The 23,984-nt window shown below is 34.7% G+C and overlaps 1 long non-coding RNA gene across 1 annotated transcript; it reads right to left on the bottom strand.

Annotated features, from left to right (window-relative positions):
- Window positions 1-883: 883 nt before the first annotated feature.
- LOC150102664 (uncharacterized) lies at window positions 884-19,900 on the bottom strand. The gene is made up of 3 exons (XR_016548953.1): window positions 19,735-19,900; window positions 16,033-16,201; window positions 884-1,299 (listed from the first exon to the last, which is right to left on the bottom strand). It is a non-coding gene; the product is annotated as an uncharacterized LOC150102664 (long non-coding RNA).
- Window positions 19,901-23,984: the final 4,084 nt, after the last annotated feature.

Genomic DNA, 23,984 nt, shown 5'->3' with positions numbered 1-23,984 from the left:
TATACTTCAGGACCTGTCTGTTTCAAAGTAAGCTACTCAGACGGAAAGCTTTGGCCTAGTGTAATCTTAGATTTCACTAGGATCCTAGGACTAGCAAAGACCTTGTGATCTTTGATAGTTTCAGGAGGTCACAGGCAGTTCTCCTGGTTATCTAGACATATGATGAACAATCCAGAACTTTTAGACAATTCCACCATTAATGTGTTGCAGGAAATTACTGTAATAACTAAACGACTGGATAATTTATAATACGAGCACTGCACCGCGATAATTAAATTCATAACTACTCACTTCAGCTTTATTCAGCAGTACTTATTACCTGTTCGATATACTTCATAAACTTCAGGTAAGCTCCTTATATTCCGAGGAGATCAATGGTACCTAAATCAACCAGACTAGTGAGATAAGAGTGATTCTTTTGGAACTGATCAACCAGATCACACATTTCTAGAACACCAAGTGAAAGGTGGAAGTCTTATAATAACTGGAACATAAAAAAAAATTCACTTTGCTTATTTTAATATGGCGACTTCATAAAAAAATAAAATCTTCGACAATATCATTTCAAACTGCGGAAATTGTAAATTCCTGTTATATGGCTAGTTTAAATGAACAATACTGGTTCTCGATGTAGTGCAATCAAATCCAGATATGTCTATTAGCATGATAACTTAGATCTGAATAAATAAACAAGAACCAGTTTTAGTAGCTGTTTTACAAAACGTGACATTCATGTTTTGATAATTCATTTCATCTTCCCAACTAAAGAGCCGAGAGAGGTAGTACCGTCCAGGTAAATCATGTATATCAGAGTAAGTAACTTTCGGCAAAATATAATTTATTGCGTAAATCAAAAGCTTATACATTAATATACATCTATAAGAACAGTGTCAGATATGTACATACATATATACATACTATACATATATGTATATAATGGAACTGTACAAAATTAAAACATTGATGCACACATCCAGTGATAACAAAATATAGTTACGATATTACAGTATGATTTAATCCACAAAACGGTACTTGACGGATCATAATTGAAATATAATTATTTACCCTACCGAGCTTACATAAAAATACAAGCATAGAAATTATACATTGATCATAAAGTGAATTTTAAAACTAAATAATATAGCATAATTCAAATGACAAAACCATATGCAATGTAAGTTCTGTTATTGATTTTTTTTGTTTTGATTCACAGAAGAATATTCTGTACTACAGGGCATGTCTTGGAGCTTTCTTGGAAACAACTGGGAGTTTCTCTCCTTTCAAATATGGATTTGTAGCCTGAAAACATTAAAATCAGCCACCTTCATGTTTATGTTACCGTAAATACAATCAAAATAATATAACGATTATTATTATTTTTAAATTAAATATTAAATATATATTACTATACGTAGTAAAAATTACAACTTTTAAATTTCTAATTTAATATGTTAATGACAAAAATATTTAATAAAAATAAACGATAATATTGACCATTTGTTCACGCTTTCGAGAATGGGCTCTCGTCGTCCCCTTGGTGGGGAGCGTCCGCATTTTGAAACCAGTGTATCATTTTTTTTAGCGGGTGGAGAAAACTGTTACACGATGCCAAATCTAAGGAACAGAGTGACAAATGTAATTGTAATGTAGTAATGTAGCTATTTGTATCCTAAACCTAAAGTGGCATGAACTTGGCCGAAAATACTTCATGTTCTGCTCTCTGATGTCTTACCCATAAAGTGTGATGCTGTCTGGCTTTTTATCATATGAGATTCATATAAACCCAATTAACGGCATAATAGTGCAGTTAATATATCTATTTAATCAACTATTTCTGTCACTTGCGTGTGGTTTATGTGCGCTTTGCCTATTTTGCTGAATCTGTGTTTCTGGAAAGCAAATCTTGTATCTTTACATGAAATCGGCTATTTCATCTTCACATGAGAAGCCCAAAGATTCTTTTCATCCCAGATTAGTTCGAATCAAGGCTTTCTTTGCCACATGGCCTCTGAACTTCAACTTCCTATCTACTAACACTCCAAGACCTTCTAGCATAATCCCACCAATATAATACGACATGGGATATCGAATCACGCCGAAGTGAATGACTTTACATTTACCGACATTGAACTGACACCCATTTTCCCATTCCCATGATTCCAGAATATTCAAATCATTCTGCAAGTACTGCATATAAGCAGCATTTCTGATTACCCTACCTACCTATCTTAGCATCATCAGCAAAGAGCTGAATGTCGCTTGTAAAATCCTTTCCGATATCATTAATGTACAGATTGAATAACAGTGGACTAAGCACTGATCCTTGTGGTACACCACTTGTTATCTAAATCTTTATCAGAGTCAGATCACCGTATACCACTTTTTGATATCTGTCAATCAGTCATCTTCTTATCCATGCTAATATTCTATAACCCAAACCCATTTTCTCCAATTTATGCAAGAGTCTATCATGCTGTATTCTGTCAAAAGCCTTAGAAAAATCCAAAAGTATCATGGTGTATCCATTCCCCTTGTCTAGTTCAATGGTAGCATTGTTATAGAATGTGAACAAGTTGCTAAAACTTGACTTTCCCTTAGTAAACCCAAGTTGTTTATTGCAAAGTAGAGATTCACTGTCAATCAACCCATTTTTGAATGCGAGGTCTAACCAGCAACTGATCCACCAGGTCTGTAACAAAACCCCACTATGTAATTGATCTTTTTAGATTCCACCTCACACCAGATGGCTTCAAACTTACTGCCACATGAAATATTGTTAGTAGTGATAGAACTACAATCGTAGGTCTCAACTCTAACTGGATTCAAGTCATCAGATATAATTAGCAGCACGCCCCCTCCTCTCCTATCTTTCCTAAAAATACTGTGCCCTTGACACTCGATACCAGTTAGAATGTCTGATTCTGATGGCTAGGTCTCACGAATACCTACAATCTGAGGTCGCAATATATTGACTAAGGCAACAAACTCTACCCGTTTGTTTCTGATACTCCTAGCATTCGTGTACAAGCATAATAATCTACCTGTTTGTTATTTTGTATAGTCTTGTCTGCAGTCTGCCTGACATAAATGGACAACTTGCAGATCTCTGTTTTTCTCTAATGCCTTATACATGTAGACATCTTTGCACGTATATGATGGGTCTGAAATCGTCCTCTCCTTGTCAACATTTCCATGACAAAGCCCATTCCCGTCAATTAGAAATGATTACAACTTAATATACATTCTTAAACACTCGCACAATGGCACTGTATACACCAGATGATTCGTAGAAATCCGGAAACGATACATACTTGTTAGATCAGTCGAAACCAAGTCTCATTAAGCATTATTTCGACATTGTTATATTCACAGTCTGAAATGTTGATTCAGGCTGTGAAGACTTTCAGTTCTGAAGGCTAATTCAAAGAAGTTTCTCACATATAAGAAGCAGGCTCTTTTACGAAGTAATTGTAACATTATTAGTTACCTAGTAAATAACAGTAATAATGACAATCATGACAACGTTCTAATAGTCTTGACCGACCCCCACACGCCCTGTCTCGAAATAGTCATGCATTCGGGAGTAACTGAGATATTGCTTATCACCAGTGGCTGCTCGTGGATTGAAATCGTGGGGTGCTGCACCTTTCAAAATATACATACATACTGTAAGTACAGTGTATACGTGTTTGGATAAAATATCAAAATTATGCTAAAAATTTAAAAAAAATTTAAACATGACACAATATTGTTTATTATCGATAAAAATATACAGTTTGCTATAATTCAAAATTACTTAAAATTAAAATATATTCTTCTTGTTTTATTTCATGAAAAAATATTGTTTATTATTGATAAAATTATACAGTTTGGTATAATTCAAAATTACTTAAAAATAAAATCGATTCCATAATTAAAGGAATGGATTTACAATTTTTGGACATTATAATTAAATCCTTTAATTGTAATGTTCAAATATTTAAAGAGACGGAGTAAACACGATAAGCACTACGAACACTACTGCGCATACTGCATATAAATAACAGTGGAACTGCGCGACAGACAGTGCCTCATTACGCTAATAGCTCGCATCTCACTATGACGTATATATGCTTGCGCGCGTAGCAATATGACACTGTGGTAAACACAGTGCTGCTAGCATCCTTCACCCTCCTAAGTGCTACAAGATGGATTTTTATTATTTCTTATACAAAATAAGAGAATTGTATAGGATTGTTGATGATAAAATTAAATATTACAAGCAAATATAAATAAATTAATAAATATATTTATATATCGAGAAAATTGGGGGTGCTGCAGTTCCGCAGTGCCTATGCACGAGCTTCCCCTGGTTATTTCTGTACAAAATAATGAAAAATCGATCAACTAAATTCTGTGCTCCTTCGAAATGATCTGGATATTTACTGATTGTCAGTAAATCTAAAGGAGAATTTGCTAATGTTGTTCATAACATTTTCCCAGAAATAACCTATGGAAACACTCTCTGGAGAGGATTGGAGAAGCTGTTTTCTTTATACTATATATTTCCAGAAGAGAAAGGATTAACTAAAGAGGTTAATGGTAACCCCGACTGCAAACAGTAAAAGAACTATATTGAGATGTAAACTTAATCAGAAGATCATAGCGGCAAATATTTTCATTTGACCTTCTATATCAAAGCCAAAGTCCATCATTGTCTTCTTATCAGCTTTCTTCTTACCTTGATTACCTTAATGGGCATGTGTTTCACTCAGGATTTCTCCATGAATGCAGGTCACAAAGATGCCTCCAACGATCTCGATCTTGAGCCTCTCTCTTCCATGTTATACCCATAGATTTCACTATTGGATCTTCCCATCTTGTAGGTGGTCTTCCTGATTTTCTCTTTATTCTTGGTTGCCAGTTAAGTATTCTATATGTCCATCTGTTATCTCTGAGTCAGGCTATGTGACCTGTCCATCTCATCTTGCTTTCATATATTGCAGTTACCACATCATTTATGCCTGATCTCTTTCTTAGTTCCGTGTTTCTAACATGTTCCATTTTGCTGATGTTCAAATCCTACGTTATATTGCATGCTGAGTTATTCTGAGAGTCTCTTCTTTTCTTGTCGTGTTCCATGTTTCTGATCCATATGTGAGTGATGGAAAAATGTCACTGTTAAATAGTTTTGCCTTCGCAGAGATGTCAAGATTTGGATCAGCAAGTGTTTCTTTTAGTCTGTTGAATAAAAGAAATGAATCTAAATTGTTTTTTTTAGATTCATTTCTAAGCCTATCTTACTGCTGTTTGTGTATATTTTTTCATCCATTTCTTCTATGTCTTTTGGGTTGTGGGATATCAGTACTAGGTCATCGGCAAACACAAGGATTTGTAGTTTTTCACCATCTATGCTTATTCCTCCATTTAGGTCTATTTTTTTCAGAATGTATTCTAAAGTGCTGGTAAATAGATGTGGGAGAGATCACATCGCCTTGACGGATCCCCTCTCTTTATATCTATATTTATAGGTTGATCAAATAGGGTTATTTGTGTGGTCTGATTTTTGTTAATTTCTTTTATGATGTGGATGTAAGTAGGGTCCACATTTCTTCTTACTACAAAAATCTTATTTCATTCAATATATACTCTATTCACTGCTTTGCGGGTTATGATACTCTGTGCTCAGTCATTTTTCGGAAATCATGCAAATATCAAACAAGCGAAATCTAATCTCTGCGTTATGTTTAGAGCCACCTAAATGCTGGAAAGAACAAAGGCTAGTATTATGATCATGACACATAAAACTGAAGAAAAGTATTGTATATTAATTGTAAATTTTTGCAAAAATTTTAAGGTAGCTGAGTTAATCCGAGATGAAAGAGCATATCTAGGTTTTGAATTATGCTCTTATCATTATAAGATAAATGGCAAAAATCCAATTTAAACCAAAATGGCTAACAATAAATAAAATAGAAAATGCCTAGCAACAAAGTTACAAAATGTGCTCATTACAAGATTTCCATGCTATGTAGCAATATGAAAAATGAACTGATGAAAAACAGAAACCACACAAGAATCAAATGTCAATGGGAAAATCTAAAACAAATCTTGACAAAAACAGCAACACTAAGCTTAGAGTAAACAGTGAATAGCATAGAAAAATAGAACTACGTAACTAGAACACAGAAATAGAAAATATAATACTTGTGTAGAGGCTTAAGTGCTGTGAGGACATCATGTTGGAGGCTTAATGGATTTTTTACAGCACCCAAAAAGAATTAAAATATATTTTTTTTGTAATCCCCGTAGATGTCCTAGTGACTAGGACGAAATATAGGAAGTATTAAATTATATTTTAATTCTTTTTGAGTGCTGTAAAAATCCATTAAGCCTCCAACATGAAGAAAATATAATAAGAAGAATCGCTAAATTCCAATCCAATAAAATCAGAAATACAACAACAATTAGTGCTATTGCAAAAAGAGAAGTAAGAAGGGGAAAAATATAGGGGTTGGACAATTTTGTAATACAACTAGAAAATGATATATCAAAGCCACAACCAAAAATGACAAACAAAAAAGTAATAAAATACATGAATAAAGAAATAAACGAAATGTAAAAATACAAACAATAGACTTAGAAAAATAGATAACCTAGTTTCAAAACATCTGATTGATGATAATAGAAAAGTTCGACTTTATTAAACAAAAAAGAATCTAATATAAAATATTACAATACAGGACTAAAAAATACAATGAATAAAATAATAAATAGAACAACATGAAATTACAATATGGAAGTGTACAAAAAATGCACATGAAATATTTAATGAAACACTCCAGAAATTCTTTAATAAGGTTTGGATTCCTAACTCTTGGAAAAAAGCAGTGGTTATATTTATCTCAATTTATCATAAAAAAAGAAATAAAGATGATTGCAGTAACTATAGGGGAAGTAGTCTGCTAGATGCAGGGTATAGAAATTTATGCAGGGATATTAAAAAATGAGCTAAACAGTATTGCAGAAACCAAACTACTAGAAAAAAAAATTGGATTCCGAAAATGCTAATTGCGCATTGACTCTAACTTTTGCTCTTTAATAATGGAAAACAGAAGAGAATTTCAAAAAGAAATACACTTGCACTCTATTCATTACGAGAAGCTGTTGATGAAATTAGCAGACAAAATTTGTTTAAAATATTAGATGTTTAAAATACACTAAACTAACTCCTACAATTTGTTCGAGAAGAATTTGAAACGAACCTTGACATGTAAGGATAAGGAAGTAATTTTGCCTCATAAGGCTTTGGTAAGACTACACTTGGATTACTGTGCACAGATTTTGTCTCCGGGGTTCCATTTGTAACTGTGGAATGAGTTAGAAAGATTATATTCGGATTATGGGATTTAGATTATGAGGACAGATTGCGAGTATGTGGATTGCAGACTCTGGTTAACAAGAGAAAGAGGAGTGATATGATTAGGGATCCGTACATTGGAAAAAAATACGGGGCACTTATGACTGAGGGTGAAAGTATGCTCATCCATCACATATGCCAGTCTTACAAAATGATTCTAACTTTCCAAGTGTGTGCGTGGTAAGGTTTATTATGCACACACTTTACTAAGTATAAGTAAACAAATAGTAAATCAAATTGTTAGCGATGTTTGTAATAGAATAGAAATTGTAACTGACCGATTTTGATATTCAGCCTTGAACTCTAAAATACAGGACAAAAAGCTGTCCCAAAGAGTTTTCTCTGGACAAAGGGACGCATTAGCCAAAAACGGGACGATCCCGTATTTTACGGAACGTCTGGGATCCCTAGATATGATAGAGGTCTATAAACTTTTGAATGGGTGTTATAGCATTTCAGCTGATGAAATTTTTCGTTATATGGAAGGTGGGGAGAGAACACAGGGGCATCCATGGAAGTTAAATTTATTTGCAGTCAAGAAAGGGGTAGTGAGTGAGTGAAATAATTTGCCTTACGGGTAGTGAGTGCATCTAGTGTGAATGAATTCAAGGGTAGGTTAGGTATGATAGCTGGGTTGGGTAATTTACAGCCTCCCTCGATGAGTCCTTGTCAAAACAGAGACTTATCCAAAATTATTACTCAGAATTAATTTTTCCAATAAAATCAAGTTCCAGTCGTTGTAATGTAACATAAATTACTGATATCGTGTGGATTATATAGTGTAAATATATGTATATATAAAAATATCAGTGGCGCACCCAGAGGGGGGAGGGACAAGGGGCCCTGGCACTCTCCCCCCCCAAAAGGGAAAAAACACTAGTAAATTTTCCAAAAATCTTTTCCTAATTAAAATTCATTTTTTATTTATGTTGTGTTGTGTCTTCTATTTCTATGCTAATTATGAATTAGCGGTCACAAAAGGTGGGAATATTATATAGCTCATGGGAATCATGGCCACTGCGAACACAAGGCGAACGAAGTAGTGCTCTGGCGGATCAAGCGCTACTTCGTTTACCTGAGCCAGGCCAGAGGAGATCACGGGTATCATGTATTGGAGATCATTGCAGATTCTCAGTCATAGCCCCGCCCCCACAAGATTAAATCCTGAGTGCGCCATTGAAAAATATAAATATAGAAATGGATGTAAATGTCGGATATGTACATGTAGATGTAAAAATAGAAATGTATAGATGAATATTGATATATAAATATAAATATTAATTAGTACTTGGAAGCTGCATGTAATATATGCATCGTATGCAACAGTGCTTCCCAAACTTCTGGATGTCAGGGCCCCCTTTGGAAAAATTAAAATATTTCACGGCCCCCCCCTCAAAAAAAGATCGTAATATAGACATATATTATTATAATATTTATTGTATTTATATTCGATACAAAACATACACAGCGAATATTGCAAAAATCAAATGCAAATATTACATTTTTAACATCTTACATACACATGGCACATTATCTCATATTTTTATATAGATAGATATATTGTTATTGTACATTTGCAGTACGAGCACATGAAACGTAAAACGATTAGTAATAAAGAAAGAATTAAAAACATAAAAGAAGTTTAACAACAATTTAATGTGATGGATGTGTTTCATTACTGCTACACCAATATCAAGTGAAATATTTGAAACTGCAGTTCTTAGATTTCTGCTTTGAAATGAAACTTATATGAATAAGCATATATTTACTAATATTCATTAAGCGCCGAAATACGCAGGAAGCAAAATTTGTGAACCCGCACCAATTTGTGATTTTTTCCCCATTAAAATATAAAAAATAACAAAAAAGAAATAATAAATAATAAAAATTAAATACGTTTCTTTTAAGATAAAAAAATTCCACTTAGTCTTAAAACATTTTCAATTTGTTTTCATTATTTCACGGCCCCCGTCAACAAAAACCTACGGCCAACAGTTTGGGAAGCGCTGCAATAGAGCACGTAGGAAATAATTACCTCCTGGTTGGCTTACTATTGGTAGTTGGGAGGGAAATGCAAACACACACACAGTGGCCAGTATGTTGAGTCTTTTTGATATACAAGACATTTCTACAATTCGTTTGCTCTCATACTACATGTCCCTTTGTTTCATTAGTCAAACGTATAATTATAAGCTCAATGCAGATAAGGGATCACCAACAGAAAAAATATCATACATATAAAACATCAAAATTCCAGAAGAAATGTAAGAAATCCCAAAACGCAGCAAACATAGATAACATATCGAAATTCCATTAAAGAAACCATTGTCATAATATGATTCTCCAACTTGCGTGGCTTAACCAAAGCAAGCGTAGTGTATGCAACATGTACATAAAGTTGTGAGCACCACCTGGCCATTAATCGGACCGGAAGTCATATTCACAGAATATGACTTCCGGTCCTATTTTATCGTTTAAGTCGCCAAATATGCTTTTCTCATTTCGGTATATTTATTTTCTATTTTCATCTTTCCCTCTCTCTCTGATGATCACGCCAATCTTTTTGAATTCTGCTATCCAAATATCAAAACAGTGATGAGATATTCTTTGGGAGAGTTCCGTTATTCAGTTACACTGGTAAATCTACAAGAAATACTGAGATGTTTCGAGTTAGCAATAACTATCTACCTGCTTATCTTAATAATAGATGATCTTTTCCACACTCTCAATATCCTTAACCATTTTATTACCAGTTCTTCCAAATATGCTGCGGATATTATCTCTCCTCTTGTTATCTCAGATCACACTCTTCTGTAAGTTTACTTTTCTGTGGAATTGATTTTGTCCAAGCTAGTCTCCTTTTTCATGTCTCTCTGCACCACATTTGTTAAAAATATGAACACTGTAATGTAAAATATGAACACTGTCTTCTTCTTCGCTGCGGTCTGTTGTTTTGATTCAAATACTTGCACTGTTCAAATAATGGAAATAATTTTTGCTTATAGGATGTATTCGTTTGTCACTCAACTCAAAAATTCAAATCATATCCAACTTTGATACTCCAACTGATATTGTATATAAATACGAGTATATACAGTACTGTAGCTGTCTAAGCAAAAATTTCTAAAAGAAGGAGTTGCTTGAGAAAAGCTACAGCTTTACACCCACCTCATGTGATTTGAACACGACCAAATTTGCATCCTGCCCAAATGGTATATCTATCTAATGTATAACTCAAGATAAGTTATCTCATACGAGATAATAGGTTTCCCTCCTGTTTTTTTTTTCCACCAAAACAGGCAAACAAAAACGGCCATTTCTAGATCCATAACTCTAATAGTATATTTTAGTACCTGAGTTACGGGATTGAAAAATTGAAAACCCGAGTTTCTGGATAAAAAAAAAAGGAAAAAAAACCCATTTATCTGTGTCAGAAAACTAAATAGCCTCGTCTATCCTTTTCAGGACTAAAAGGCGTAAGTGGATTTATTATTTTTTGTAATATTCAGATTACCTCTATACTCTTATATATTGAACCAATGTGAAGGTATCACAATCCAGTCCATAGGACTTTCTTATGTCTTGTTTACTCTCTTTCCCTCTATGTGAATTTATTCACAACTCTCCGTTGGAACATAATGTTACTAATGATTTGAGCAGATATCGGCAGGTATTTAGCTTTACTATGAGCTCTGCATTAAAAATAAATAAAATAAAATAAAAAATCTAAATGGAGAACGGCGTCAACCGGGCCCTTAATTATCACAAAAAAAGCTAAGCCTATCATGTCAATGATTTTGGAAGCATCACAATTTTTTGGCCATCTAAAACCTTTTTTTTTTTTTTTTCATTAAGTAATCTCTAATAAATTATATGGGAAAATTATATTTTCACCAAGGACCCACACCAACGCATTTATAACATATGAATAATTAAAATAAAAATCCTCTGATATCATCTTCTTCCCAATAGAAAATATATATATATATATATATATATATATATTTATTTATTTTTTTGTTCTGACATTCGGAATTCATTAGATTTCCCAGTTTTCACCTTTCACTAACAGAGCGCATTTTTATTAGCATACTAGATGAAAGAATAAGGAACTATATATTATTTGACACCTCCAGGGAGTCCAAAGACTCATCGACGGAGAGTGTGCCAACAGAATCGAACGATCGAATCCCTTCCAACTACTACTACTACTAACCGCGCTCATACTTGCTTAACTTTTTTGCGTGAGCCATTAGTAGCAGAGGCACTGTTGACAGCGGCCAGTATTTCATGCACTAATCATGATCAGCATTAAATGAATGTAAATTGTGTATATAAGAGAATCTGCGAAGTCTCATTTCTTTTGTCGATGCTGAATCGGCAGAAGAAAGATATGAAGAACTCGTTTCTGGATACTAACAGCCAAATAATTCATTCTACTCATTTTCTCAACTGGAATCCGAGTCACATGAGTTTTTGAGAAACCACCGCATTTTTTCCGTGTATAAGACGATACTTTTTTTCTAAAATTTTTAGACCAAAAATTAGGGGGGGGGGGTCTTTTTATACACTGGGGTAACCGGTTGAGAAACCCGCAATTGCCGTGGCAAAACTGCCGGTACCTTGTCTCCACGAACAGGCTTCCGCCAATCACTAGCCTTTATTAACTCTGTCGATTGACGTGTTTAACGGCTGATTCTGAATAAACCAATCAGAACTGAAAGCATTTATACGCCTGCAACTTGTTGACGGGGTGAGTACATTACCAATATTTTGAGCAATAATCAATAAAAATATCTGAAAAAAAAACAAAAACGATTGTCATATTCTTCAAAATTCAAGTTAAAAGGCATCAATTACGCAAAAGTATTCTTTGTATGTATATTAAAAATATTACCTAAGTACTAAATATACTTTGAAATTCAAAGTTTGAATAATAACAAAAATCAAATGTGTTCTGTTTTAAAATGTTTGAAATACTGATTTCTTAATTTTGATTTCGAAAAAGTAGGATTCGTCTTATATGTAGGTGCGTCTTATACATGAAAAAATACGGTAATTAGATTCTCTGTTCTCCAAAAAGAAAAATCAGGTTTTTAACGCAGTAGCTCGGAAAACATCGACCATGGAATGTTGTTTAACAATAATGCTAGCCGAGGGATGTACACGAGGGAGTTCAGTCCAAATTTCTGAAAAATTGAAGAGCAGCAGTATTCAGTGAAGAATTTACAACAACAAAAATCTATAAGAAAATCATACTTTACTTTTCCCACCAAAGACTCATGATTCATCTTAAAAAAAAAAAAGCTACAAAAATTCCTATAAATCACAGAATTCAAACTACGTCTTTCTTACGCCATGGAACGAGTGTACGCTACATAGTCTCGTTCCATATATTGCTTAGATTAAACTTTCAGAAAGACTGATTTAATCCAAACAGATGGCATTTGTCTATCAGATTGTCCTTCAGGCTCTTGATATGCACACATATCAAAAGCCTTCAGTGGCTGCATAAAATAATCTATAAATGTCTAGACTAAGCCATTAAATTAAGATTAAACCTTCTTCACTTAAACTCATGACTTAGTGAAGAATGTTTCAAATTGAAATTTTCATGTGATAGGGCTCCTATAAATTTTGCTATCCTCCTGGCTACACAGTTCATCTCAGCACTATTTCCTTCTGGTTTTGATTTCCAGTTCTTCCGTTAGCACTGCTCCATTCCTGTTTTTGATGACATTTAATCTGGGCTTAAATATGTGCTTTAGGTGACGAACTAAGCAAAACAAATTTTTATAATCATGTCTCCTCAACTCGAACTCTCTCTTCGCATTTATTAGCATAAATATTTTTCTTGTCCTGCCTGATGACTCTTCTATGTAATCTAATATTTTTCAGTTCCTGGGTCTCTTTGTTTCTCTAACTTTCGCCATTCGATTTTATCCCCTGTTGAACCTGATATCCATGGGTTTTTTTCATCTTCTAATTGGGACCAGACTTCTTGGCCTATATTTTAACCATGAATTCTTCCCAGAGAATATCAGATGAGTTTTCACTGGTTTTCAAAAGTTCATCCAACCGAGTTGTTTCTTCTGTGAACCCGCTAAGGATTACTTTAACATCCAGTCTTGTTGGACAGGCCTGACTTGGAAGGTTTCAGAGTCACAGTCTTACTTTGGCTCTTACTAGTTGATGGTCTGTATCACAGTCTGCTCTAGAACAAGTATACACAAGATGCTTGTCTTTCACCGTTGGAGAGCAAGGATATAATCAATCTGGTGCCTTGACCTCGCAATGTTAGATGTCAAGTACCCATCGTGGGTGTTTCTGGACGCATGTACTGGCAATAATTAATCTATTAGTATGGGCAAATTTCAACAGTCTCCAAGTCAATGATTTTCAACCTTTTTCATAATACGGAACAACTAGACTAATTATTAAAATTCTGCGACACACTAAAAATATATTCTTTTAATTTTTTGATGATCTGGTAAAAAATAGGCATAATTTTGATTGATTTACACACACACACACAAGAAGACAGAAGACCAGACAGTAATAAATAAATGCGCAAATCACGACATTATGGAGTTGCCCGTAATGAAGTTCCTCCAGAATGATAGCCATTCTGGAGGAACTGATTAAATACAATACGAAATTCTTATTTTTATTTGATTTTTTAATATGTTTCAAGATCTGTTTTTCAAGGTTTTGATTATATCTAATTTTTGATGAGCGTCATTGCATGAGCTTGTAGGTAACTATCTCTGTGGATTTCTTTCCTCCAGACTTCTGACCATAATCCTCCGGCAAAGGGTTTAGTTACAGTGATGTCTGGAAATGGTAACTTTCAGTTCTAACAAGGTTTCAGTTCAACTTCTAACGAGGTGTTCAGGAGGTTGTGGAATGTGGATACTAAAAGAAATTAAATATCTCCTAAATAGATTCAAAAACTTATATACTGTAATACCCCACCTTAAGGTATTTGTTTCACCACTTTTCAATTATGACCACTGCCCGTTCATACGACATTGCATTAGCTCATACAACAGTTTTAGCAACATCAGACTCCCATGAATCAGCTGATGGGCAGTTTTAGGGAACTGTTTGTTTACGATCATTGTTCACTATATCTCTCTGGGTATTTTAAACTTTGAATTTTATTTTATTGTATTGTATTGAATAACGGATAAAATAATAACGGATAAAATTCAAATTATGCTATTGAAAATGCAAAGGTGCTATTGCTTGCGGAGATAAGAAGACATGTTACATGTCAAGATTAAAATGATTAAAATTAGTGATGGTGGTGCTCATTATGGATTTTTTCATAAGATACATAATGTTCAATAGAAAGATAATAAGGTTAGCCTAGTGGTTATTCGCTTTGCAACCATATGCCTGTGAAAGCAGCGTCCTCGGTTCAATTCCCGCCGCAAACGTGAGGAGCGTAAGGATTTTTCTCAGACATAGCCGAGTTAGCCGGTGTTGGGCCTGGACAGCATGATTTTACTCCCCATTTTAAGTGTGAATTTTTCCTCAAGCAGGAAAACAGTCCCCGTGAACACAAAGGAGTCACTGCCATAGAATAATGCACGAGGAATAGAGCTAATCGCCTTATCATTGCGACGCGTACGTCATAAAACGGCTTAAGACAGCTCTGTAACAGGCCATTAGCCCTAACACGTAGAAGGAAAAAGAAGCAGAAAGATAACCCAGTATGGGTGTAATTCCTGGCATTTCACAGCTACTATCATATGTTTTAGATGTGTGTCGAAAAGTTATTTTGCCTATTCTGAAAGATGAAAAACCTGAGTTTCTGAGAGAAAAAACTTCACTTCCACATGACCCTGTCTAATTCACCTTTTCACTGAAAAGCTTCACGAAGTCTCATATCACAGATGCAATTGCAATCCAGGTTTTATCAAATCAAAGGCTATATCGAAAACCAATGAGCTACGGAGGCTAAAAAGTGCTATGCTATTTAATACCATAGTTATCCATAACTGTGACAGTTTTGTTGCCGAAACTGAAAACCTTTTAATGGTATAGAGTGATGACTAAATCGAATGGCATGTTCGCTTAAGCCAAACTATTAAAGATAACTTTTGTTTACAAAATTATTCAACATTTTTCGTTTGTGTATCTGGCGTAAATTAAATATTTATTTATTTATTGTGTTCACAGAGAGAGGTGCTTAAGAACGTTATTGAACCATTACATGCATCTAAAAGGGGAAAAAATAATGTAAAATGGCAATGATTCGTATATGACTGAAATTTAATGTGTCGCATGACTGGGGTACATAAAAGACGAAATGAATCTAATAGTTTTACAGATTTTTCCGAATTAAGAGATTAATTTAAAAAAAGAGAGGGGGGAGCACTGCTATTTTTATGTATCCTAATCATGTTTTATTAAATGTAATTTTTTTTAAATGGTTCAGAAATTTTGAATCTCCAGATCCCTAGAAATAAAAACTTTCATGCAAACTTTGCGAAATTAATGTAATTAAATTGCGACTGATGTCAATATAACTGAAGTGCAGACACGCGCTTTCTCACGCCACAATAAAGGTTCTGCAATTAACGGTACGTTATGCTAATAAAAAAATAGTTGGAACAATACCAAACCTTGTAATTTTTCTGGTTTGCTGTCTGATAAGCGAAAAAGATTGTCTGAGGGTGGGGTTCCCTTGCCAGCACTGATGCAAAATATCCATTAACTCAGTGGGATATTCGTCTGGGGATACCTCTGGACGAAAGGGTGGAGTTGTGCCTAATTTTATAAGACGGATAACATCTGGAAAGAAAAAAAAACCGAACACATTAGACAATGTTATTTTAAGTATGCTTGACGTCAGTCAATGTCATTCTTTTGTTTGGAAAAAATTTCCGATTAGAAAAGGTCGTGTGTAGCACTAATTGATAAGCTGACATTTCTTTCTAGTCTACATGATAATGAACGATAACAGCAGCATTTGCATAAAACAATTTCTTGCGCATTTTACAACTTAGGTAATTTAATAACTACCCAATATTTAAAGCAGTTCCAAATCTGGTAACAGTTATATGCTGATATCACAACAAAAATGAAGTGCATTTCTTCATTTTTGTTGTGATACGAAACTTCATGCCTTCTGCTTGAAGTTTCGTTCCTCTTTTTGATGGATGACAAACATTCTCAAATGGTCCACACCGGATGATAATTTCCTGCAAAATGATGGCAAAACTGTCGTACCTCAAAACACGGATGATGTAGTCGCACGGATTACAAAAGTCGCCTGCAACATAAAAGAGGACATTTGCAAGTATCATTGCTCGGAATAACAGAAAATGTGAAGGAAGGAATATTACATACATGCACTGAGCTGCCTTCAGTTTAATACACTCCCAATCCATTTAAAATAACAACAATAAACCCATTACATGTTAACACAAATAACATTTTTAAGAAAAAGTATACTTTCACAGAAGAGTGACATTGCTTTACATTTTTGCAATCTCGTGTTTGGCTTAATAGGAAACAGCTGGAGTCTCATATTTGTGTATGCATTCAATCTGTTGTAAATTGTTGTTTTGGCTGAAGTATATGAAGGAAACTTCACAGCGGGAGAATTAAGAGTGTCAAAGCCAAATTAGGTCTTAATATGATTAAAGAAATATCTTTGAACTTGAGGATCCCTGAAAGGTCTCAGAAACCCCTAGGCTCTGCAAACCACACTTTAAATGTTGACTAGCAAATCTGCTACTGAAGTTCAAATTTCAATGAAAAGCGTATGATAATTTATGTATAAAAATTGTGTTCAAAATGAAATGGTGTATGGACTATTTAAATATTTTAGAAAAAAATATCCATTGATGAAATGTTCACATTTAAATTTTTAAGCTGATTCAATGTAAATGGTACTATAATTAATGTTTTTAAACGTATAATTTATCTGGGTGTTTCCAGGCTACTGATATAGGAATTTTTATTAACATTAGTTTAATTATGTAGTCGATAATCAAATATTCTACTGGCGAAGAGTTAGGTATCCAGTTTTTCATCAAAAATTAGCCTTCTAGTGTGCTTTTTGTATAGTTTGTTTTATTAAAATATTCATGATCGTATTTGAAATTAATTAACCTTCAATATTGCAGTTAGTGTTCCAATTTTATTTTTATTTTAGGAGTTGTCTGGAAACAATTTTTGTATTTTTAAAGTGTAGCAAACGCTATATGTAACAAAACTAAGCATAGAAAAATTATTTATATCCATTACCTAACCACTGGAAATAAATATCGAAATTTTCCTGATGGAATTAAGAATTCATCTGCTTCGGCTGATAGAGGCTATTATGCATTGCATCGTACACGTCAGAAAGGGTGTGTGGGCTTTGCATTACGGGATGCATATTAAGGCAAGTGATATGAAGTTATTTGCTTCTATATACAAGTAGCTCAGACTTGAATATATTTCACGCGCAAAGCTCTGCTTGCTTCCTTGGGAAAAGGATTAATACCAAGTATAATATTTTCTTGGTATCTTTAACACACACACACACACACACACACACACACACACACACACACACACACACACACACACACACACACACATATATATATATATATATATATATACAGGGTGTTCGGGATAAATTTGACAGTTTCGTAAGGAAAAAGAAAATCTTCTTTGTATCTATTAAATTTAATGAATTGACAAAAAAACATTACAGGCAGAGTTAATTACAATACTATCAACAAGATTTACTCAAAATAACCACCATTAGCATCGATCACAGCTTCAATTCTGCTTCGGAACCTCGAACAAGCTGATGCTACAGTCTCCCTGGGAAGGGCCGCAAAAACTGTTTTAATTTTATCCATTAACTGGGCTTTTGTATTACTGGAAGTGCGATTGGTGTCTTTTTTCAACTGCGCCCCATACAAAATAATCCATGGGGTTAAGGTCTGGGGAGTTTGGAGGCCAAACATTTGGACTGGTGAAGTCGTAGAAATTTTCAGACAACCATTTTTGACTTTTCCCAGAGGTGTGGCAAGGGGCCGAATCCTGCTGCCATACATACGGCCTACCATTGGCTATCCTTGTTATCCAGGGCTTGACTACAGTTAGCAACTCCACGAACAAAGCCCGAATTCCAATGCCAGGGTTCTTCAACACCTGTTCCTGCAGATTTGCGAGGAATTCTGCTGTACGAACGCAATCAGATCGTCTGCTAGGGATCTTTCTTCTTGCTACATCCTCGTAGTCACCATTGCAAGTCTCTAGTTCATGCCTGATTGTTTTTACTGTATTCAGGGAGCATTGGGCAGCAGTCGTAATATCCTTATTTTGATGGCGGGCACGAATCATCATGATACAAGTTATTCTCTTCCATGATTCAGGTGAGTTCCAGCTATCCATCCTTTCTGACATCTTGTATATGAATGAAGAAGGGTCCAAACTTTTAAATGAAGAGAAGTGTGTGTTAATACATGTAACTTACGGAAAAATATAATTAATTATAAATATGTCAAATTTATCCCGAACACCCTGTATATATATACACACACAGCAAACCGACAATTGATTAAATTTAATGATAATGATACAACTAGTTTCAGCCTTTTACAGCCTTCTTCAGGTATCCACTAAAGGTAGAACACAGTAATAAAATTTGAAGATACAAAAAACTGAGAATTACAGGCAAACAATGCAATATATAATTGACACAAAAACGTTGTACTTTTCAAGTCGTTCTATTTAACGCGCTATTGTTTGTTGCATGCGTGCTTGCAGTAACTCATCAGAACTGCAGTATCAGGGATGTTATAACTAAAATTGCGAGGGAACGCATATCGACAGGAACTACTGCGAGAGATCAATTAGCACACAGCAAACCGACAAGCAATAATTTTTCTTTAATGGCTTTAAAGAGTTAAACATGGAATGCAGAACTGCAGACTCAGTTGGAGCTCAACAGATGAGAACATCGGGAATTTAAGTTGTCCCTTGAGTGTGCTACATTCTTTCCATCAAGGTTTGCCCAGAGGATCTTGATTCACCCGCTTGGAAAAAGGGAAACGCATCTTCGTGTGTTGAAGGAATGCCTCAGTTTTTAGGTGAGGAACTGAAGTCGTAGTCGATAACCTGCAAGAGAAATAAATTGATTGATTGATTGATTTCTCTTGCAGGTTATCGAATAAATTGGGAGAGGAGGCTTGAACTCGTTGCAAAGAACTCGCATGAGCATATTATGCAGAGCTTTTTCGCCATTTAAGAAATCAGGGTGGAACAAAAAAGGGTAATTTAATTATCTCGAAATTAGGCCCTCCACAATCGAAACTCACCTCCACCAAAGTAAGTTCAACAAGAACCGAGAAGTCAACGATGGTCAGTTATGTCCCGCAACAAAAGCGGTTTGGGTCAGGATGGATTCGAGCCTGCTTAGAGCTGAGTTCCACTTGTGTTTCTTTTCAGATGGAGGATTTCCCTGAAGTATAGGATCCTGAAAAAAATAAATAACTAATAATAATAAATAAATAAGCTGAATTTTTATTTCTTAGAATGCTTACTGATGTCAGAACTGTTGATCCAAATACTTAAACCGGTTTATTGCCAATGAATAACATCTTTAAATTAGCGCAATGGAACGAGCCGGTGAGCTTACCAGAACCTTCATCATGTTTGAACATAAAACGCGTTTTTTATATTCAAAAAAACGTCCACTAGCGCCCTCTTCTGGAAGTCCATAGGATAAATGGTGCTATTCTGGGCGTACCTGCTGGTGAGGTACATCATGATGGCACGGCTGGAAGGAGAAAGAAAGAGCCTGTATGTGTTGGAAATTATTGCTAAAGGCATGTTTGACATCAGTTCTTTCTTTACTATACACAAAAGGTCTATAATGCTGTAGAATCTGCAGAAAATTTTAAATAAGGTGACACTTTTATGCTATTGCATTAAATTTGTTGAACAAGTTGGTCAAATAAGATATGTCGCTTTTGAAATTAATTAAGTTGGCTCGTAAGGAATCATCTCTGTTTTCTAAAAACTGTAGCACTGAGTCAAAGAGTTTATAAAATCGATTCAAACAAGAACGCTTCGATTGCGAACGAACTTCTGTATGGAGCAGCAAGCGATCGAATTCTTCATCGTTTTCAATTCAAAGTTGCATCCAAACAATGTCATTTTTTGGGTTTTGATTTTGTTGACTGCTGTAATTACATAATGTAATGACTTGTATAGGCGATCACTCAGGTGTTTGGCAACTAAATGTTGACGATGAATCACAGAGTGTACAGTGAATACATTTCGCAATGCCTCATTGAAATATGCAATAAAACCGCGATAGCGCCCTACCATTGCTGGAGTATCATCGGTAGCAACTGACAAGATATTATTCAGATGGATTTCTTTTTCTTTAAAAAGCTCTTCCAATGTATGAATTATCGATTTTCCTTTTGTGTCAGCAAAGTTTTTGCAAATAATAATTCTTGGCAATTTTTTTCTTCTTTTATGTATCGTACATATGCTAAACGTAACGCTTCATTTCCTGGTAAAATAGACACGTCAAGTTGTATTGAGAGCTGGGTTGTTTTTAAATACTCACATGACTATTCAACTGCTAGGCCATTTCATCAATTCTTTGTTGCATTATATTATTGCTCAAAGGAATTTTCTTGATAATATCAGAGGCTGGCTTGTGCAGTACAGTGCGTATGACCGCACTAACAGCTGGTAGGATTAGTGTGTGGTTCCCGATTTAGCAATTAGTATGGAAATGTTGTAAGAGGCGCGCAACCCATCATTATCTAGTTTGGATGACGCTGAAAACATACTTGGCAATGTTGGTTGTTTTGTATTCCTACAAACAAAAGCCGACGTGTTTTGTAAATCGATTTATTTCAGCAGAGACTTCGTAGACGGCAGTGAAGAGTTTCCTACGGCGTGGTTCTTTCAGCTTAGGGAACAGATCTAAGTCTGATGGACTTCAACGTCAAAGCTGTACGAAGAGGGATGTTGTTTTTATATCAACTGTGATGCATGAAAGCTGACCACTGAGCGGTGTCTTTTCAGTAAGAACCTTTCTCCATTTTTAAAGTCTTATTTCTGGGAACAAAAACACCGGAAACAGTAAACAAATACGAAATGTTTTTAGTCAGTTTGAAATGACCTTCGTATATTCGATAAAGAGAAGAGGGAAGAAAAGCAAAGCGAACAAGAACGAATTAAGGGTAACTAGTTCCTCGTGAACAGTTTTAAATAAGCAAACTGTGTTTGCACAAGAATTTAATAACTGTCTTGCAAGTGAAGATGTCGAAGATGTCGAAGTCATGATTTGATTTGACTTATTTGGATTTCAGCTAAGCTTTTGATAGCGTTTCATATAAACGCTTGATAATTAAAATGTGGCAAATAAATTATTGACGATTACTTAGTGAGATGAGCAGGAAATTAGTTGAAAAATATAAACGACAGGGAATAATCTTTATAGAAGAATATTCTACGAGCCAAGTGGTTAGGAGCAAAGTACCTTAGGGTTGATGCTAGATTCTTGTTTAAAATATTCATAAATGAGTTAGCATCAATCACTTAGAGTAAAATTTCTCTTTGCTTATTACGTGAAACTGGACATGGCAGTGAAAGATTCGATGTCAAGTTGTTTCCAGGGTTATCTTAAAAGCTTCGAAGATTAGGCAGGAAAGTGTGGTGTCCTCTGACGAAAAGCAAGTAGAAGTATATGCCATTTGGTTAGAAAGATATTAGGCGGATGTGTGTGTGGAGGTTGTGTTTTAACATTTATGGTAATCCGTTTCTTAGTTGTGATAAAAGTATCTAATACGAGTCGGAAAGGAGACTTATGTAAAGTGTACTGGTATTTCAAGATAGTGAAAGATAAAACCATATTAATTATGTATTTTCTCTTTTTTCATTGTTCTTCCAGAAGAATTCAAGATGAAGTTTAAGCAGCTGCAATGATAAATAATAGTAGTATGACAGCTACTAAATGGTGTTCAATGGAAAGGATATCAAGTAGATTTAATCGTTGTTAAATGTGTCAGAGTGGAGATGGTTTGAAATGTATAGTAAGCATTTTGTTTTTTAGATCAATTTTTTGGACCATCGATGAGTAAAGTGTTTTCATTTGAATCTTTTCAATTTTATTGATTTCATAATAAATGATTTAAGATAGTCATATTTTATAATTTATTTTTGTGTGAAATAAAAATTAATTTTGCAAATTTATAGATTTTATTTAAAATTTTAAAACAAAATTTGCCATTACAACCCACGTTGATATTTTATAGCAAATCACTTTCCACGGTTAGTTTAATACTCCTCAATAGTTATGAACAGTATTCGTGAAATGATGCCACTTTACTTCAGAAGTTTTCTGACCCCCCCTCCTTATTGTTTTCATAAGGCTCCGCCTCCCACTCAGTAGCGCCATATATATATATATAATATAGATACTCATATAGCTGTCATGGAACGGATAAAAGTTTTATTATTAAATGTTATTTATATTGTTTTCCTCTTTTCAGCATTATTTCAGTATTCAGTATTATTTTCAGTAAAAAAAGGGGATTAAACGTTCGAGGCTGAGGAATTGGATTTGTTTTCTTTGCCTTAGACGAGACGTGTTATTCAGTTCATCCAAATAAAAAATTATCTTCTATGAAGATTTCTGTATTATTACATTAAGAGGAATTGAACGAGATCAGTTCTTAATACAGAGGCCCGAGTCTAGTCCACGAAAGATTATAAACCTACAGCACTTAAGTTTTGTGGATGGGCTAAGGGGCAGGCAAGCCAAAACCCTCTTGAGACTAAATCTGGAACATTTAGAACCTTTTATAGCAGTGGATGTTGCCAGCTGCAATATAGGTTGGCACCATAGCCTTAGTTTTTCATTTGAGTCACCCGAGATATTTCTTCATACTTCTTGGAGAATCAAGGCTATGATAGCAATCGACAACTTGGGGTAGAATGAAGATCTCGGATTGTTTCAGTTATTTCATCAGAGTAGGAGTTTGGGTGAAACAGTTGAGCTGAAGCGGTAATCAGACCATGAAAAGGATTAAATATCACAGAGGTAATAACCCGTGATACCTACTCTTTCTACACATTCAAGACGTTCACTAACATCCATGCATACAACAGGAGTGGATTCCCCTAATCCTATGCTATTCGATTGCCAGTCAGGTCGATATTACCGGTTATTCTGTAATTCAATTAAAAGAAACTATCCAGGGGATAGAAAATCAGAAAACTCTTTATTACAGGAAATGATCCAGAGAAAGATGAGATTGGCAGGACATGTACTGAAAAGTTCAGCAGGACAGAGGATACTAACAGTTTTAGAAGGAAAAATTATGGGAAAGGGATCAAGAGGCAAAAAACGAAGGACATGGCTTGAAGATATAAGATCATGGACAGGATCACATGGTATGCACAAAAAAAAAGGAAAGCCAAGCCACCAACAGAGAGAACTGGAAGGACATGGTACTGCACCATCTCGCTGAGGAAGCTACATAAAGAACAAGAAGAAAGAAGATCCGAGGGATTAATGTAATTTCTATGCATTCAGATGGGG

Source organism: Typopeltis vanoorti, chromosome 10, assembly GCF_054136105.1.
Source record: "Typopeltis vanoorti isolate ZY-2024b chromosome 10, IOZ_Tvanoo_1.0, whole genome shotgun sequence".
Lineage (NCBI taxonomy): Eukaryota > Metazoa > Arthropoda > Arachnida > Uropygi > Thelyphonidae > Typopeltis > Typopeltis vanoorti.
The sequence above is the reverse complement of the archived record's forward strand: the minus strand, read 5'-3'. Positions and strand labels throughout refer to the sequence as shown.